Source organism: Denticeps clupeoides, chromosome 20, assembly GCF_900700375.1.
Source record: "Denticeps clupeoides chromosome 20, fDenClu1.1, whole genome shotgun sequence".
NCBI lineage: Eukaryota > Metazoa > Chordata > Actinopteri > Clupeiformes > Denticipitidae > Denticeps > Denticeps clupeoides.
This window is the reverse complement of record NC_041726.1, coordinates 17,829,510-17,850,505: the sequence shown is the minus strand read 5'-3', so window position 1 is coordinate 17,850,505 and position 20,996 is coordinate 17,829,510. Positions and strand designations below refer to the sequence as shown.

Sequence of the window (20,996 nt, the reverse complement as noted above, 5' to 3'; positions counted from 1 at the left end):
TTAAACTCCGGTCTGGAGTAACCCCCATTTCGGACCGGATCGTGACAATTACTGTGCATAATTATTAGGCAACTTAACAAAAAACAAATATATACCCATTTCAATTATTTATTTTTACCAGTAAAACCAATATAGCACCTCCACATTCACAAATATACATTTCTGACATTCAAAAACAAAACAAAAACAAATCAACGACCAATATAGCCACCTTTCTTTGCAAGGACACTCAAAAGCCTGCCATCCATGGATTCTGTCAGTGTTTTGATCTGTTCACCATCAAGATTGCATGCAGCAGCAACCACAGCCTCCCAGACACTGTTCAGAGAGGTGTACTGTTTTCCCTCCTTGTTAATCTCACATTTGATGATGGACCACAGGTTCTCAATGGGGTTCAGATCAGGTGAACAAGGAGGCCATGTCATTCTTTTATACCCTTTCTTGCCAGCCACACTGTGGAGTACTTGGACACGTGTGATGGAGCATTGTCCTGCATGAAGGATTTCTTCTTGAAGGATGCAGACTTCTTCTTGTACCACTGCTTGAAGAAGGTGTCTTCCAGAAACTGGCAGTAGGACTGGGAGTTGAGCTTGACTCCATCCTCAACCCGAAAAGGCCACACAAGCTCATCATTGATGATACCAGCCCAAACCAGTACTCCACCTCCACCTTGCTGGCGTCTGAGTCGGACTGGAGCTCTCTGACCTTTACCAATCCAGCCACAGGCCCATCCATCAAGACTCACTCTCATTTCATCAGTCCATAAAACCTTAGAAAAATCAGTCTTGAGATATTTCTTGGCCCAGTCTTGACATTTCAGCTTGTGTGTCTTGTTCAGTGGTGGTCGTCTTTCAGCCTTTCTTACCTTGGCCATGTCTCTGGGTATTGCACACCTTGTGCTCTTGGGCACTTCAGTGATGTTGCAGCTCTGAAATATGGCCAAACTGGTGGAAAGTGGCATCTTGGCAGCTGCACGCTTGACTTTTCTCAGTTCATGGGCTGTTATTTTGCGCCTTGGTTTTTCCACACGCTTCTTGCGACCCTGTTGACTATTTTGAATGAAACGCTTGATTGTTCAATGATCACGCTTCAGAAGCTTTGCAATTTTAAGAGTGCTGCATCCCTCTGCAAGATATCTCACTATTTTTGACTTTTCTGAGCCTGTCAAGTCCTTCTTTTGACCCATTTTGCCAAAGGAAAGGAAGTTGCCTAATAATTATGCACACCTGATATAGGGTGTTGACCACACCCCTTCTCATTACAGAGATGCACATCACCTAATATGCTTAATTTGTAGTAGGCTTTCGAGCCTATACAGCTTGGAGTAAGACAACATGCATGAAGAGGATGATGTGGACAAAATACTCATTTGCCTAATAATTCTGCACTCCCTGTAGTACAGTCGGTAGGTGAGCAATCTCTTAGGAACTGCTCTCACCTGTTGGACATCATCTTAGAGTGATGGTGAGTATACAGTGGGGCAAAGTATTTAGTCAGCCACCAATTGTGCAAGTTCTACCACTTAAAAAGATGAGCGAGGCCTGTAATTTTGATCATAGGTATACCTCAACTATGCGAGACAAAATGAGAAAAAAAATCCAGAAAATCACATCCTCTGATTTTTAAAGAATTTATTGCTTTGGACAATGAGTACAGGTTTTCTTCTGGGGGATTTTGTTTCAGTAAGCATATCGATGGCCATGTCACTGTGTCGATGTGGTAATTGTGCAGCTTTGGAAGGATTAAATGCAGAGGCCAGGTAGCAGGTGGTAGCAGGAGGGTAGAGTGTTGAGGGCAGGGAGTGTTATGGCAGCGTGGATGTCAAAGACTGGGAAGACTGAGGCTGGAGGCACCGGTGAGGGCAATGGGCTCCCCATTCCAGTACCAAGCCCAACGACCAGAACAGATGGGGCTCGTGGATGGCCATCCAGAGAGGTCATGGTGACCAGGGCAGGCAGCAGTTCCAGGGAAATGTGGTGTTGAATTGCTAAGTCATGGTCGATGAAACTTAAGACTGCCCCAGGGTCAGCGAAGGCAGTGTGGCAGAAGTGAGAGCATGAGGGCGATTTGGGCTCATGAAGAGGGAGCAGAGAGAAGAGTCCATTGTTGGGGTGGCTGAGGTCCTTCACTATCTTCCTGACGTTGGTCCAGCACCGCTTGCTGTAGATTGATTGAAGGTCAGGGAGCTTGGTACAGATTATGTGTTTAGCTAATGGAAGGATGCTCTCTATGGTGCAGGAGTAGTAGTTCCTAAGCACCTTGGAGGGCAGTCTAAAGTCTCTCAAGCATCTGAGGTGGTAGAGACGCTGCCGGGCCTTTTTCACCACGGTGTTCATGTGACAGAACCATGACAGGTCTTCGTGATGTGAACACCGAGGCATCGTAAGCTGTCCACTCTCTCGACTGGACTCCTGTTGATGACAGGGGTCTGGTAGGTCCTCTCCTGTTTGGTACTGAAGTCCACTATTAACTCCTTTCTCTTGCTGATGTTGGAGATTGGTCCTCTGGCACCAATTCTCCAGATTTCCAACCTCCTCCAGACAGGCTGTCTTGTCGTTGTCAGAGATCAGGCTCACCACGACAGTGTTGTCAGCAAACTTAATGATGGTAGTGGAGTCCCAGATGTTCTCATTTGGTGGTGAGTGTGGAAGGGATTATCATGTTAAATGCCAAACTGTAGTTGATGAAAAGCATTTTAACATATTTTCCCTTCCGAGTGTCCAGGTGGGTGGGTGTGGAGGAGATAGCATCATCTGCACATCGATTTGGACGGTAAACAAACTGGGCTACAGGGCAGTAGTCATTGAGGAAGGCAAGAGGGGGTGTCTTTGGGACAGGAACACCGACTGAGATAGAGAGAGGTTGAATATTTCTGTGAACACAGGTGGTAGCTGGTGAGTGCATTGTTTGAGGCTGCCATTGTTGAAATCCCCTGCCACAATAAGCGCAGCGTCCCAGTGTTGCGTTTGGTGCTGTGTGAGTGCCACATGCAGCTGGAATACGGCAGTGTCCGTGTCCACTTTTGGTGGAATGTAAGTGGCGCTGATGATGACTGATGTGAACTCCCAAGGAAGATAAAAAGGACAACATTTGATGGTCAATAGTTCCAGGTTGGGTGTGCAGGAGCGTGCAAGAAGAACAACTCGGCTGGCTAGATGGAGTGGTCTGGCACCACTGAGTTTAGACATGTCTCAGTGTAGGAGAGGAGGCTGCAGTCACGAAGGTCTCTCTGGAACTTTACCCTGGCTGTGATGCCTTTTGGTCAAAGGCAGTAATTAGTGTATAAATATTTTCATTCATATGTTCATAGTTAAAAATAGTATAAGTAAATAGTATAAGTAAAACTGTTACAATGTTTTGGGTTTAAAATCTGATCCGAGTGGGACATCTGTATCACAAATGATCTTGTTGTGTTGTACGTGCAGAAACATGAGCGAGTGGGCACTCTCACAATGGAGTTGTCTTTGACGCTTTGACGTATTTTCTCCGGAAATGTAAACGAGTGCTTCGGCAGAACTAGGAGAGAAAACAAAGCATGTACACGCTAAATGTGCCCTACACGCTTGTGCCTTGGGAAACTTTCGTCTTTGTGAGTATTGATGTGTTCATGAAGCATGCAGATATGTATGGGAATCACTTTTTGGTTGTTAAAATATGACGTTAATGTAATGCAATAGGCACATGTGTAAGCTAGGCTAATAATTAAGTGTGGCATTGAAACGTGTTAGCTAGTAATTTATTTTTTCCTTTGAAAGTGAAAGTGAAGTGATTGTCACATGTGATACACAGCAGCACAGCACACGATGCACACAGTGAAATTTGTCCTCTGCATTTAACCCATCACCCTGAGTGAGCAGTGGGCAGCCATGACCAGTGCCCGGGGAGCAGTGTGTGGGGACAGTGCTTTGCTCAGTGGCACCTCAGTAGCACCTTGGCGGCTCGGGATTCGAACCGGCAACCTTCTGATTACGGGGTCGCTTCCTTAACCGCTAGGCCACCACTGCCCCAGTGCCTTTTTGAATCTTTCAGTTACAATATAAGAAGAGTTCTTCAGTAAAAACAAGAAAAGCAAGCCTTGTGTGGAGACCTCTTTTATTTGTTCGCTGGCTGTCTAGCTTCACATGGTCATGTGTTGTGAGGACAGCACACTGGCCTTGAGGTCAACAAGCTTGTTCTCTAGTGACTGGACGTTGGCGAGCAGGTTGCTAGGCAGAGGTGTGCGGTGTGCACAGGCTCTCAGCCTGTTCCTGACACTGACTTGTTTCCCCCCCGGACTGCCGCTTTGCGTCCTTTGTTGTTCCTCAGGATCTCACTCGGCCAGCTGGGATCTGGAGCAGTTAAAAACTTCAAGTTGTGAGTGCATTGTATACTAATAGAAACAAGAGTGTCTCTATTGTACTTAATGCGTACTTAATTGTAAATGAGGTCGGAGCAGTTGCAACGGCAGCCGATGGCAGCCGACCTCACTGGCGGCATCTTGGAACTAGTCATTCTGTCATTCTGCACTACTTGCACTACTTCACCTTGCCTAACTATGACGGCTGATAGCTCAGGCCTACCAGCCCTGTCTGCGTCCATGCTTCCTTGTGTGATCCACATTTGGACTGCTGAAGGCACAGGATCTGTGTCTGTGGCACTGACTGGGAGTTTTGGTAAACCTTAAGCACCTCAACAATGTCTATCCCATCCTTATTTATTTTTGGCAGTGTTAATCAAGACAGATCATCTGCATTGGCATTGTGAATTCCCTTCTTGTACTGAATGGTGTAATTAAGTGCAGCAAGAATTAGAGCTGCCGGAATTCACTTGGCTGCACTGAAGATGGAGGTTAGAGGTCAGTGGTTTGTGAGCAGCATAAATCTCCGCCCATAGAGATATTGATTAACTTTTCTCAGTCCCAAAATGACTGCTAATGTCTCCTCTCTATTTGTGCATAGTCCTGCTATGCCTTACTGAGCATTCAAGCTATTGCCATTTTCTCTCCACTTGGAAGCACATGTGATATGACAGCACCAACTCCATATGGTGATGCATCACACTAAGCAAAAACTGTGCTTCGGATCATAATGTGTCAGGACCTTCATGGAGGCCAGAGTGGGTATAAACCATGCAACATAGTTTCAGGCCCAGGAGTTACCTTAATTGGTTCACATTGGTAGGAGCTGGAGCCTCCATTATGGCTTGTACTTTCTCTGGTGACTTGTGCAAGCCATCAGCATCAATTATGGGACCCAGGTACTCCAGTGACCCAGGTACTCACATGACTCTTTTCCCTACATGTAGGCCAAAGTCCTTCAGGCGTTCCAGGACTGCATCCATGGTCTCTAGATGTTCAGCATTGGTGCTTCCTGTGACTAGGATGTCATTGCTCATCCACCCTCATTTGTAGGTAAGCAAGTCTAGATTGATGAATCGGTTCCCTCCCACCACTGATGTGAAAACTGAAGTGGGGTGGGGCAGTGGTGGGGCAGTGGTGGCCTAGTGGTTAAGGAAGTGGCCCCATAAACAGAAGGTTGCTGGTTCGAATCCCGATCTACGAAGGTGCCACTGAGGTGCCTCTGAGCAAAGCACCATCCCTACATACTGCTCTGGGTGGTAGTAGCCTAGTGGGTAATACACTCACCTATTAACCAGACGACCCGGGTTCGAATCCCACTTACTATAATTGTGTCCCTGAGCAAGATTGCTCCAGTAACTACTGATTGTAAGTTGCTCTGGATAAGGGCGTCTGATAAATGCTGTAAATGTAAATGTCCCCAGGAGCCTGACATGGCTACCCTCTGCTAACCAACTCTGATGGGTTAAAAGCAGAGGACAAATTTCATTGTGTGCAATGTGACAATCACTTCACTTTTACCTTCAAGTGTATTTTTGCAATAGAGAAACGCATTGATTATTCATTTGGACTTTAACATTGATGACCCCCAGTGGTCGCAAAGCTTCTCCAATGTAGGTTCTCAATATAACATTAGTTGGACATAGCGGTAAGTGTGGCAGCAATACATCACATGTCTCAGTAGTTGACATTTGTTTATATCGTTTACATTTCATTAAGTGTTTGCAGTAGCTGCCTCTTCAGCTTTCTGCAATGTCTGTGTGGACTCCATCATTAAGTGTTTCTGTGTGGCTTCCCATTTGAATCTGTCAAATCTGTCGCAGAGGCAATCCTCCAAATGTATGCCAAGTTTACAGTGTTCAGAAAGTATTTCCAGAAAAAAATTATGCTTCCAAACTTAACTGTTCTTGGGGTGGTGGGCAGTGACATCTCTTCATCAAACATGGTGTGAAGAATGACTTCCAAAAAGTTTTACTTTCCTCTGACCACACTATAGTCTCACAATAATCCACAACCTTCTCCAAATGCTGTTTCGCAAACATTAACCAGGCCTCAACCTGCTTTATGTTCCGCAATGGAGTCTTGCGCTGTGAGCGTGCATGAATGCCATGTCGGTTCAGTGCATTGCTTTTAGTTTTCTTTGAAACAACAGTACCTTCTGATGCAAGGTTCTGCCCGAGGGGTTCTTGGCTCTTGGAGAACTTTCCTGATTATTCTTGGGACTCCTGGACAGGGATCTTACTTGGAGCACATGATCGTGGCCGGTTTATTGTGAACTAATGCTATTTCAATTTCCGGATAATGGCCCCCAGAGTGCTCACAGGAACATTCAGGATTTTGTAAATGTGCCTATAACATTCCCATCAGAATGCTTTTCAACGATAAGATTACCAAGATCTTGGGAAAGTTCTTTGCTTTTACCCATTATGAAATCTTTCCTGTATGCCTCCGGGCTAATGAGAAGCCTTTATAGGCCATCAGTTAGGACTAAAGTACTAGACTCAATACTGACACATTTCATGTGATCTTCTAGCTTTCTATGCCATTTTGCACCTTGTTATCTTCCTTGTGTAATCTAATTTAATTTATTATGACTCAACTTATATACTTAAATGTTCTGATTTCTTTGTATGCCCAAACCTGGACACTTTTTTCATCCACTGCAAACCAGTTTTCTTTTTTTGTTCTGGTCAGAGTTTACATTCCTCCTCAGGCCAACGCGAATGACGCCTTGTGCACGCTGGCTGACCAGATAACCACCATGGAAAGGAAATTTCCTGATTCTCTTTTTATTGTCCTTCAACAGAGCAGAACTGAATCATGAGCTTCCAAAAAACAGACAACACATCGATTGCCCCACCAGGGAAAAAATCACACTGGACCACTATTACACCACCATAAAAGATGCATATCGCTCTGTTCCCCGGGCAGCTTTGGGACATTCTGATCACTGCCTGGTCCATCTTATTCCAGTTTACAGGCAACTACTCAAACAGGCCAAGCCTGTGGTCAAAACTGTGAAGAAGTGGACCAATCTCCTCATCTCCAAACTCTCCCAGCTCAGCGTGTCACCTGCTACCTGCCAGTGGATCACCAGCTTCCTGACAGACAGGAAGCAGCAAGTGATGTGTCCTCTCCCCACTGCTCTTCTCCCTGTACACCAATGACTGCACCTCCAGGAATTCAACTGTAAAACTCCTGAAGTTTGCAGACGACACCACCGTGATTGGGCTCATTCAGGATGGTGATGAATCTGCATACCGACAGAAAGTTGAGCGGCTGGTACTCTGGTGCAGTCAACACAACCTGGAGCTGAACATGCTCAAGACTGTGGAGATGACGGTGGACTTTAGGAGACATCCCTCAACATTGCTCCCCCTCACCATATCAGACAGCCCGGTGTCTATTGTGGAGACCTTCAAGTTCCTGTGCACCACCATTTTCCAGGACCTGAAGTGGGAGACCAACATCTCCTCCATCTTCAAAAAGACCCAGCAGAGGATGTACTTCCTGAGGCAACTGGGGAAGTACAGTCTTCCACAGGAGCTGCTGATCCAGTTCTACACTGCAGTCTTTGTCCTGTGCTCCTCCATCACCGCCTGGTATGGCAATGGAGCAAAAGTTTATCTTTCAGCACAACAAAGCTTTAAAGAGTTTCTTTGTTATTTTTCATGTGAATACAATCTGGGCAAAGTAATCTGCTCAAGCATCTATGGAATGTGCTGAAAAAGATGCACACCAAGAGAGCCCTACAACATACTTCTCCTGTAAACATCATGGTTTTAGATACCACTGGAAACCTTGCACAGTACATATTTCATCAAGACAGAGCACAAGAAGGGCCGTTTCATTTAATAACTCAAAACAAGTCTTCATGCCAGACTTTTCATTGTTTAAAACTGTGTCAGAACACATTGTTGCCTAGGAAGAGAACAATGAACGAAGTGCATTATCAAATGGCTCATTAATTTAGATAATGTGAGATTACAAGGGGTGAAAATTGAGAAGTTGTCTTCGAGAATAGTTGAGATCAGTTAGTATAGCAGTTATTTCACCCAAAAGGCCCCTGGTTCACTTGTGTCCCTGAGCAGGCACTTAGCCCTGAGTTGCTGCTGTGGGGTACTGTCCCAGTAACTGCTGTTTGGAAATTGCTCTGGATAAGGGCATCTGCTTAATGCCATAAATGCAAATGTATTTACTTAACTCAAATACAGATCAAGTACAATCACTACAGTGGAGTACACTCTACAATGTTAACAAGCATGGCTGTTCAAAACCACCAGGACTCTTCCTATAGCTGACTGGCCACCTAAACTGAGCGATTGGGGAAGAAGGGCCTTAGTCAAGGAGGTAACTCTCTCAGAGCTCCAGAGGTCCTCTATGGACAGAGGAAAACCTTCAGGGATGGGCAAACCAGGGGTGGAACAGGAGTGGGCAAACTGCAGCCTGTGGGCCAAATCTGGCACATTGGACTGTTTAATCTGGCCGGCCGTAGATTGGTACCAAATTGCCAATAATTATAACTGCATTAGTTTGACCATTTCCTGTACTGCCTGGCATTAGAGCAGGTGGGACATCAGGCGTAAATAGAGCTGAAGATCTTTGCCCAATCCTGATGGTTTTTACACTGGCTTGTGCAATAAGTGAGCAGTCATGTATGGCAAGCAGTTAGGACCAATAATCTGATGCATTTTTATAGGTTGCAACAGAATGGTGTAGAAGACATTTAATAATAAAACACCCTTTTATTTGGTGTGAATGCCAGGCTAATACCATCCCTACAGTGAAGCATAGTGGTGGATCTTGCATCATCCTGTGGGGATGTTTTTCAACTGCAGGAACTGGGAGACTAGTCAGGATAGAGAGAAAAATGTACAGATACATCCTGGATGAAGGCCCAGCCAGAGCCCAGACTTGAATACGGTTGAACATCTTTGAAGAGATCTTAAAAGAGCTATTCATTGACACTTGCCACCCCACCTGATTGAGCTTGAGAGGTGCTGCAAAGGCTGTGAATACTTCTCAGTTGTAAAATGTGATTAAAAAATTATGGGTTTTTCTTTTACTAGAGCCAGAGCAGATGTTGACAAAACTGGATTTACCTGCCAGCCCCAGCAGATCAAAGGCCATGAGGCCACATGGTCTGACTTCGCCATTCACAACACAGGAGCTCTACTTTGATTAATGGCTGCTTTCTCTGCTTCACCCAATCAGACCTGACCTGGAAGTGGTAGGACCTCAGGACCACAGGGCAGTGGGTCCTTGTCCATCAGCTGTTGGAAGATGGCTGGGACCCAATACAAGTTGAATAGGAGAGTACAGTACTGCCAGTGCCAACTTAGGGAATCTTGTTCCAAGTTGTTGGGGTCACTCGCCCCTGTCTGTAACCTCTGGTGAGGTCCTTCATGGGCTGAACTGCACCAGACCCAGTTTCTCTATTAGTTTGTTGACTCAAAGTATAGGGTAACTGTCAAAGAGAGAGACGTCATTAATCTTACAGAAGTCATTGCATAGGATTTATATATCTTCGATGCTACCCAGAATCCACATCCATTGCACCTGCTTTTTGATGGGCACACTGTAGGGCCGCTGATGAATCATGACACTGGAAAGTGTGTAGATGTTGTGTTGAATGACATGGGTCTTGTTTGAGACAGAGGAGAAAGTGTAAGTGAAGTGCTTGTCATTGTGAGACACTGCAGCACAGCACACGTGCACACAACAAAACCATCACCTTTGTTGAGAAGTGGGCAGCCATGACAGGCACCTGGGGAGCAGGGTGTGGGGACGATACTCAGTGGCACCTTGGCGGATTGGGAAGGTTGCCGGGAACTGTCTGATTACAGGGCCGCTTCCTTAACCACTAGGCCACCACTGCCCCATTACAGAGCACATCACTGAACTGATTGATGAGCTCTCTTATCTCCTGGCACTGGTCCATTCAGCTGTTTTTTCTTTCCCAGGGGTCTTGTCATCCATTATGTGCTCTCATTACCCTCTGTCTGTGATTCTCCATCTCCTGAATGTGCTCAGTAGATGTCTGGAAGGGGGCGGGATGCTGCACCCATGCCCATCCCGTCCCATCTTCTAAAAGGAGCCAGCAGCAAATTCACTACCAGTGCCTGAGCCCAATGATACAAATTTTGAGCTTTCAGAATTGATTGCTCTCTCTGGACATGTTGGAATAACAAGGTTAGTAGTGAATTGCTACTCACCCTCATAGTCCACCTCCTCTGCTGAGCTCTGACTGAGCTGGGCTAGCATCCTGGTGTCACCACTGGCAAGTCACTTTTTCCATACAGACACTTTTCCCCTCAAAGCCTGAATCTTAGCCCAGGAAGAAGAAAACTGGGAACCCTGACAGTAACCTACAAGTCCCAAGTCCTAGCCAAGCTTTGCTCACCTGGGCAGCTGATTCGACCAACAGTTTAGCGGGATGTTTTGTCAGTTCTGCAATCTGATTGGCTACTAACAAGATGAAGTTCTCAAAGTCAAAGGTGACCATGCTTGGATGCCTACAGAGAAAAACCAGAGAACTAAAACCATCCCCAGTCAATATATAGTAGTTTTCTGTGACTCGCAAATCTGTATTTTTCACTCCTATGCCTGCATTCTCCACCAGATGTCACAAAAGGTGGGAATAGAATGAAAACCATCAATACCTTTGTTAAATAAACAGCCTGTCCAGGCATGTTGAACCTATGTTGCGAAGTGCAAAAGTGAAAAGGTCCCTTTCCCTGGTGCTAAAGAGTCCATTTTGCTGCCAGAGCAGTTAATCTAAACTTAGATATATTCACCCTTCTGTGACTTATTATTTATTGCTGCTGCACTTTGTCTTCTATGTCTTCTATGTATCATGTTTTATGTTCTGTCTACGTGGGAGAGGTTTTCAAGTAAGAATTTAATTGTGCTCTGTACGCTGTACTATGTACATATGACAATAAACTTCAACCTCAACCTAATCACCAATAATTTAAATACAATACTGCTTTTGTGCAAAAACAGAGTAAACAAGAAAAACACATAAACAAAGGATAACCTCTCACAGTCTTAGTTAATCAATGAATCCCTGGGTCCAGCCCTGTTAATTTTTGTGCAACCCAATATCACGAAATTGGTTGGGTAATTATCAAGCACAAATCTCTTTTGCAGCTGATCCATTTTCTTGAAGGTGATTATGGAAAATAAGAAAGCACTAGTGTTTACATCTGAACAAAGTGTTATAACAAGCTCCCTATGTGGTATTGATCTCCTAATTGTTGCTGGAGTAAGAACCGGGATCAATGCTGTGTAACACAACAAACAAATGGCATTGGAGCTAAATTAGTTATCCAAAAAAATAATGGGCAACCTGTGGTGGGACACCCCACAGTGAACAGATAGCAAAAGGAAGGAATGACAGCAAAACATTAGGTCTGGTAGATGAAAGACAATAAAGGTCTGTGTTGGTGAATGAAAGTTGGGTGTTTAGGCTTGTGTGTCCACTGCACACGATAGGTTAAATGCAGAAGACACATTGTATCGCTTCATCTTTGCATACATAATGTTGTGTTCTTGCATACATGCCATTTAGTGTCTGTAATTGGGAGTGTCCATTTGTATGTCTGTCCCCTTTTGCATATTTAGGTCTAATTGGCAATGAACACAGACTGTTTTGGTAAAGCTTGTGTTATGTGCACATGGGCTATGTAAGATGATTCTTTCATGTATTTATAGGTTTCTGAGAATGAAACTTTGTGAATATGAGCTGAAATGTTGTATTTGGGTGTAACTACTCAGAAAAATGGTTTGAATGTACTATTTGCAAATCTTTCTCTACTGTGTGCATGCGCATTTGTGTGTGTTTTGACATTTGAAGTAATGATTTGGTGCAGAGGTGACTCCTCTGTGTAAGAAATGTGGATGTCTGCCAGGTCTCAGTGCAGACACTGGCCACAGCTGACCAGCAGGCTTTTATTCCCAAAGCCATCTTATTGATGCCAGAATGGCCAGTAAGGGCATCCTGGCACAGTGGCAATGGAGAACAGACAGTTCTGTGAAGGGCATGCAGAGCTGAGCCTATTTACTGGAACATAGCAATCTGAATTTCTAACCACCTCCATTTTATGCTCTCCCTTTCTCCACACTGCCTGCACTCACCAAGGAATCAGAGGGTCTCCTCTGTGTTCATTTGCTGATGCAAGCATCAATACAAGTCTGTGGCAGTATATGCATTTGTGTTTGCTGTGTCTAAATTACATATTACTGCGGGGGAAATTCAATATTTTCTCATTTCAATCACACAACGAAACACAATCCAGTCACACAGTGAGTCTCTGCAACATCTGCAGCGACACTGGCTATTTCAATCAATCTACGGTCTTTTCTTCCACTCAAACGTTACTGTCTTCTGTGTGGTGTTTCAAACTCACTTTAGAATAAAATAAAATATATTGATTAATATTTTTAATTTGACTTAACTAAATACTGCACCCTTTTCATTGATCTCAGCTTGAAAAGGGCATTTCCAAAATATGTACAGTACAGGCCAAAAGTATGGACACACCTTCTCATTCAATGTGTTTTCTTTATTTTCAATACATTGGTAGATTCTCACTGAAGGAATCAAAACTATGAATGAACACATGTGGAGTGGTCACAATGTAAATGGTCATGAAAATAAAGAAAACATATCGAATGAGAAGGTGTGTCCAAACTTTTGGCCTGTACTGTATGTCTCAGCAATTAGGATATTAGGATAATTTTGGAATCATAATAAAGATAACTGTGAGGTTACTGCAGTGGTCTAGGAAATTATAATATAATAATTACATAACAAAGATGATATGTAATAATTTGTAATTAGGGATCTAAATATATTAGTATTCTATCATATATCATTTATTGTAATTCTTAAATTACAGGGGCAGTGGTGGCCTAGCGGTTAAGGAAGCGGCCCCAAAATCAGAAGGTTGCCAGTTCGAATCCCGATCCGACAAGGTGCCACTGAGGTGCCACTGAGGTGCCACTGAGGTGTCACTGAGCAAAGCACCGTCCACACACTGCTCCCTGGGCACCTGTCATGGCTGCCTCACTCAGGGTGATGGGTTAAATGCAGAGGACAAATTTCACCGTGTGCACTGTGTGCTGTGCTACTGTGTATCACATATGACAATCACTTCACTTTTTTTTTTTTTGTGGTGATGCTTTTCTTCAGCCAGGACAGGGAAGCTGGTCAGAGCTGACTGGAAGGTAGATGGAGCTAAATACAGGGCAATTCAAGGAGAAAACTTGTCCTTAAAAGTCCTTAAAGTGAGGCTGAGTTTCACCTTTCAGCAGAACAAAAGGCTAAACATTCTGCTAGAGTTGCAAAAAAGTGGTTAAAAGTGGTTAAGATGCATTCCATTCAGTGTGACCTGAGCTAGAGCTTGTAGACATATCCCAAAAAGCTTAATACAAATGCATGCCAAGCTTTTCACTTTTTTTATTTGTAAAAATAATGCATACTTATTTTCCACATGAAAATTAATATACCAGTAAAATTTAAGTTAGTTTCAAGGCCCTGTTTCTTGAGAGACACTAGTGGCTAGACCAAAAAGCATAATTCTGATGTAACCAGAAATAGTCTAAGGTAATTTGTTTTAATATTGATGTTTCAAGATGTTATTAACCAGTTAAATGTGTTGCAAAAATGTAGCATTAGAAACTAACTACAGGTGTAAGGCCATTTCTTGCTTTTTTTTGTTAATCAAGTCGTTTTATTACTGTTTTACATCTGTTTGTTTAATCCACTGACTGTAGATGCAACTGGTCCCCACTTGGATTGTTTTGTTTTTTTCAGTTTTTTGGCTAAAGTGTTTTTAATTTTTTATTACGGGTCCAAGCAGCAAAGCTGCAGGAACCCTATTGTTTTTGGTCAGATTTTAATGATCATTTTCTGCCTTAAAATGCATAGAGCTTAGTTAACTACATAGGCAGGGCCGGTATCCCACCCACTACTCAGGCACTAAAATTCATGTAACTGCACCACTGGCTGGCGCTATAATGAGATATTAGGCATTTTGCATAATGACTATTACTGTGCATAATTATTAGGCAACTTAACAAAAAACAAATATATACCCATTTCAATTATTTATTTTTACCAGTGAAACCAATATAACATCTCCACATTCACAAATATACATTTCTGACATTCAAAAACAAATCAGCGACCAATATAGCCACCTTTCTTTGCAAGGACACTCAAAAGCCTGCCATCCATGGATTCTGTCAGTGTTTTGATCTGTTCACCATCAAGATTGCATGCAGCAGCAACCACAGCCTCCCAGACACTGTTCAGAGAGGTGTACTGTTTTCCCTCCTTGTAAATCTCACATTTGATGATGGACCACAGGTTCTCAATGGGGTTCAGATCAGGTGAACAAGAAGGCCATGTCATTAGTTTTTCTTCTTTTATACCCTTTCTTGCCAGCCACGCTGTGGAGTACTTGGACGCGTGTGATGGAGCATTGTCCTGCATGAAAATCATGTTTTTCTTGAAGGATGCAGACTTCTTCCTGTACCACTGCTTGAAGAAGGCGTCTTCCAGAAACTGGCAGTAGGACTGGGAGTTGAGCTTGACTCCATCCTCAACCCGAAAAGGCCCCACAAGCTCATCTTTGATGATACCAGTCCAAACCAGTACTCCACCTCCACCTTGCGGGCGTCTGAGTCGGACTGGAGCTCTCTGCCCTTTACCAATCCAGCCACGGGCCCATCCATCTTTTTTAGTTTAGTGATTGTCACATGTGATACAAGCTCACAAGCTCATCTTTGATGATACCAGTCCAAACCAGTACTCCACCTCCACCTTGCGGGCACGCTTGACTTTTCTCAGTTCATGGGCAGTTATTTTGCGCCTTGGTTTTTCCACACGCTTCTTGCGACCCTGTTGACTATTTTGACGCTTGATTGTTCAATGATCACGCTTCAGAAGCTTTGCAATTTTAAGAGTGCTGCATCCCTCTGCAAGATATCTCACTATTTTTGACTTTTCTGAGCCTGTCAAGTCCTTCTTTTGACCCATTTTGCCAAAGGAAAGGAAGTTGCCTAATAATTATGCACACCTGATATAGGGTGTTGATGTCATTAGACCACACCCCTTCTCATTACAGAGATGCACATCACCTAATATGCTTAATTGGTAGTAGGCTTTCGAGCCTATACAGCTTGGAGTAAGACAACATGCATGAAGAGGATGATGTGGACAAAATACTCATTTGCCTAATAATTCTGCACTCCGTGTAAGCAAATTAATGTTGTCAAATAAATGTTGTTGACAGCAGCATGAGTCCAGGTCCTCCTGTCCAGGAGCAATTGCATGCTTAGAGCCCAGATGTTGCCGTCACCAGATCTCCCCTGCCACTGGGCAGTTTTTGGAGGAAATTTGAGAACTAACCAAAGGTCTTATGTTATCTTCCTCAAATCATTTTGTCTCTTCATGAAATTACACACACAGAGAAATAAATGTACACACAGGGTACAGTATTACATTTCCAGTAAAAAAAACTGTTCCTTTCAGTTGATTGTACTTCAAAAGGTACAGGACAGGTCCTCCAGTCAGTGAGTGTCTGCTTATCTGTTTTGTCCCAAAGTTTTGTTTAATGGCTTCTTTTGTAAAACAGAGAAAATAAAGAGTGTGTGTTCTGTTCTGCACCTGGGGCCTCCATTTACTTTTCTGCCCCATGGAACATCACATCACATTTATTGAACAGCCAAATCTATTACTACAACACCAGAAAACAGGGGAGGTGGAAATACGTGTAAACACTGTGCATGTGAATGAAATTTTCAAACCTAATCGTAATAAATTGTGTAATGGTAGGGTGGTCTTTTACATTTAATTAAATATCAGGTTCAAATTAATATGAGCAGGATAAGGAGGAAGAGATGTAAAGAATCAGAAAGTTATCAAGGAAAGCATATTTTTGGATTTCGAGTGACTTCACGTGCCTGCTGTGAGGGTTTTCTGTAGGGTTGCTGCTGCATACCATGCCCCGTGGCAGATTATTGGCTATAAAGTTGTGAGGTGAGTGATCAGTTCAGCCAAAGTGCAAAGTCCAAGTGGAGGTGGGTCAAGGACTGAACCATAAAGAAGTGGCGACCTTCTGATACGACCATGAGTCGACCATGTTTCTGGGTTTGTCACCACTTTTTTTCTTCATCATTGGTCACTGCCTTAGAGCTGGTTCTGGACTAATCATAAGAGCATTTTAGGGTCTGATTGATGTACTCCCACATACAACAACAACAACAACAACAACAACATTTATTTCTTATATAGCCCAAAATCACATACAGTATGTCTCAATGGGCTTTGACAGGCCCTACAGTAGACACCCCCCACACTTGACCCTTCTGCACACAAGGAAAAACTCCACAGAAAAAAAACTTCCAGGGTAGAGTGAGCCTGCAAATGGTGTCAGTGCAGGGCTGGTGATGATTTGTACAATATAATAATTAAGTTTAATAGTTGTAGGGTTGGAGAAGTCCAGAATGTAGTCCAGTGTCATGGTCTAGATTATGTGTCTATAATGATTCTACTGGTCCACTTGAAGATCCCTGAAGCTGTAGTTGTAACGGTGGTGGTGGCTGTCGTTTCATGCTATGTCCTCGTTTAGCAGTTGTCAGGAACCAGGATTTATCTGCTGGTCTCTTCACTGGGGTCTGCCAGTAGTCTGGGTGCTTGATTCCGTGTCTCGGAGAAAACAAACAGAAGCAGCGGCAGACGGTTGCACTGTATCACTGATACTGAAATATGTGGTAATAGTGGTATTTTGGTGCTACAGTGGCCCGGTACCCTAACGAGGACAGTCTAACTAGGGTGAATTTAACTTTGTCTGTGTCTGTGTCTAACAGGGGGACTCTGTGATAAACTGGACTTTAGAATTGACACTGTGTCAAAGTGAAGTGAAATGAGTGTTTAGGACTTTAACAAAAAGCCAGAGAAAACAGATAGGTTTTGAGATTGGATTTAAACACTGACACTGTGTCTGAGTCCCGGACACTGACAGGCAAGCCGTTCCACAACTGCGGAGCTCTATAGGAGAAGGATCTGCTCCCAGCTGTGACCTTCTGTCAAAAGTAGGATTTTGTTGTCAATCCTAAATGTTATGGGTAACCAGTGCAGTGTTTGTAAGATGGGTGATGTGGTCAAATTTCCTAGTTCTAGATAGAACTCTGGCTGCAGCATTCTGTACTAGCTGGAGTTTACTCATGCACCTACTAGAGCATCCAGACAGTAATGCATTGCAGTAATCTAACTTTGATGTAATAAATGCATCCAGGCTATCCAGGGTTATGGTGTAGTCAGCCAGTTTATGCCTGGCTGCTTGAGACCCAAGTACGAGAGCTTCTATCTTGTCAGAGTTTAACAGGAGAAAGTTGGTGAGCATTCACTGTCTAATGTCCTTCAGAAAATTCTCTATTTTGTTCAGCTGCTGCCTCTGATCTGGCATTGCTGACACATACAGCTGTGTGTCGTCAGCGTAGCAATGAAAGCTAATACCGTGTTTGCGGATGACGTCACCTAAAGGTTACATGTATAAGGAAAAAAGTAACGGACCTAGGACAGAACCTTGTGGAACACCAAACTCTACTTTACTAAGTGAAGCCGAAACACCATTGATGTCCACAAACTGATATCGGTTGGTCAGATATGATGTGAACCATTCAAGGGCTGTTCCCTTAATCCCAATAACACTCTGTAACCTGGCAAGGAGAATAGCGTGATCGATAGTGTCAAACGCTGCACTCAGATCAAGCAGGACAAGCAGCAAGATGCGTCCCTGATCAGAGGCCAACAGCAGGTCATTTACCACTTTAACCAGCGCTGTCTCAGTGCTATGATGAGGTCTAAATCCCGATTGATATACTTCGTGGATATTGTTGCTGTCTAGGTATGCGCTCAGCTGCTGGGCTAGGACTTTTTCTAAGATTTTTTATATAAACAGAAGGTTGGATTTGTCTATATAGAAGGTCTATAATTTGAAAGCTGACTGCGATCAAGATCCGGCTTTTTAATCAGGGCTATAGTTTTGAACAGGAATCCGTGATTATTTTTGTTTTTGTCTATTAACGACAGATACGTTGATCGAGCCGCACTAAGAGCCTTCTTATAGTTAAGTAGGCTCTCCTTCCACGCTATCCAGAATACGTTTAATTTACTTCGACGCCATTAATTTCCGGGTGGTCTTTTTAAGCAAGCGCGTGTGATCATTTTACCAAGGAATTAAGTTTTTATCTCTTACTATCCTCCTTTTGAGGGGAGCGACTTTATCTAACGTACTACGCAGTGTTAATTCTAGACATTTGGTCGCTTGGTCGAGTTCAGCAGGGTCTGATGGTGAGTTTATCAGCGTTGATAAATCTGGTAAGGTATTAATAAACCTCTGTGCCGTACTTGATGTAATTATCCGTTTGTCTCTATAACGAGGGGGGTTGAGTTTATTGTGTTTGATACATATTTTAAAAGCGATGAGGAAATGATCTGAGATAATTTCAGATTGCGGAAGAGTAACTATATCTTCTATATTTAAACCGAAGGTCAGTACGAGATCGAGCATGTGGCCACCATCGTGAGTAGGTCCTGTTATATGTTGGTTAACTCCGACTGAGTCTAATAAAGACAGGAATACTGTTCTTAGTGAGTCTTCTATCACAGTGGATGTTAAAGTCACCAACAATTAGGTTTTTATACACAGATACAACTTAGTTGGAGACAAAATCTGTAAATTCACTAAGAACTCAGAATAAGGTCCAGGGGGTCTGTAAATAATAATCAATGGAATGAATTTAGGATTTTTATTTTGTGAGATTACATGAGTTATATTGGTATGTAGAATCTCAAAAGAGTTAAATCCTTGTCCGGGTTTATGAGTAATACTGAGGTTATCCTTATAAATTACTGCAACGCCACCTCCTCTTCCAGTTAAGCAAGGTTGGTGTACATAGCTGTATCCAGGAGGACTAGACTCATTCAATGCTACAAATTCGTTTGTTTTAACCAAGTTTTGGTCAGGCACAGTACATCAAACCCCTCATCTGTAATAATTTCATTGACAATGAGCGTTTTAGGTGTAAGGGATCTAACCTTTTAATAATCCTATTCTTATATTGAGGGTGCTGGTGGTACGTTCAGAATACCACATTCCACATCCCACTTTTTTTCCCTACAATTGCCCCTTGACCCCGCGCCTCATGCATCATGTGCCTGCAACAGAAACTGTGACGCAAAATGTAGATGCGACAAGAGAACCTGTTTTATGAAAACTATTGTTATAGAATAGAGAAGATAAAAAATTCTGATTGAGTTTTTAGAGCCTGTGACATTAATTATTGCGGTGTAGCATTAGATCAATGATTAGTCACTGATGAGTTGACAACAGTCATCTGATAGAATTCTGTCATTGTATACGCAAATGTATGTATGTCATATGTCTATATTTAATTTTCAGCATGACCTCATGTGATTTTGCAATGTCGTGTTCAGGGCTACAATTTTGGAGAATTCTGAATGCCAAAACAGGTTAGCTCCCCCCAGGGTCGACATGGGTGTAGGAGGCTGATTGGCTCCAGAGACAGGAAGGCAGAGGGCAAGGTGTCTTTTTAGCAAGGGTGAATTACTTTGACCAGTCAAGCTTGGCTGAGCAACACTCCATCGCCCCCATTTACCTCTAGGGTTAAGTGAAGTCCAGGTGGGTGGAAGAGAAGAAGATAGAGAGTGGAAGATGGAGGAGAGAAAATTTGAAAGGAAAAAAGATTTTCTGATGCACTGCTGATGAGTTTAAGAACATAAGGGAAAGAGGTTCAAATCTTGGCTTTTATTGCTTGATCCAACCATCAATTGATCGTTTAGCCTACCAATAGGCCATCCTGTTTTTATAGTAGCTTCTTTTCCCCTCTATTAATGTAGGGTTTCTCTCTGGAACCATTTGAAGGCGAGAACTGAAAATAAGACTTGCCCTCTGCTATCAAATGAAAGTAGTTAAATGCCACTATATTCAACTTGCACTAGGCTTAGCACTAGAACACTGAACATGGAGTTTGTTTAATAGTATGAGGTCAAAGACATCCTCAGAATTTGCATGAAACATCTTCCATTTTGACAGCTGGGGATTTAAATGATCCATAATAAAGTAGTAGAGAGCTGTCAACAGCTTTGGAATTCCTTTGTTACAATTACAAGTTACCCAGTACTTGACCACATGAATTTACCTGTGTAAAAAAGCCTATTAAGTAGTATTATTTTATATAATAATATAAAAGCAATGTAACTAATTTGTTTACATTTTGATTACTTTTGTAAATGATAAATGAATATTCTTAACAGAATATTCTTTGTTTACTTTACATAGCATTACAAAACATTGTCAAACTCCTTTCAATATATAAATTAACATTATTATAATTGATCAGTTAATATAATATAATAACAGGCCCTACAAATTCATTCAGGACCACTGAATAATGTGTGGAACTTTATGGTTGGTAGAGGGACCTTCACCCTTCCTCACCCATCTCGGTAAACCAGAACATGTTCACTGCCAGAACACACCTAACAGCATGTGACGTCCCGTGGCAGAGCATGGGTGTGTTCTGTTTGTGTGTGTGTGTCTCTCTCTCTCTTTCTGTCTCTCTC

At 42.9% G+C, this 20,996-nt stretch overlaps 1 long non-coding RNA gene across 2 annotated transcripts in view; it reads left to right on the top strand.

Annotated features, from left to right (window-relative positions):
* The first annotated feature begins 3,493 nt into the window (after nt 1-3,493).
* LOC114770541 (uncharacterized) overlaps nt 3,494-20,996 on the top strand; it is a 35,542-nt gene continuing 18,039 nt past the window's right edge. Inside the window, exons 1-3 of one of the 2 annotated variants that reach the window (XR_003743358.1) lie at nt 3,494-3,589; nt 5,284-5,389; nt 10,300-10,549. This is a non-coding gene — a long non-coding RNA (uncharacterized LOC114770541). Of the gene's footprint in view, nt 3,590-5,283; nt 5,390-10,299; nt 10,550-20,996 lie in introns of those variants that run through there. The other variant, XR_003743357.1, reaches the window with a different exon arrangement.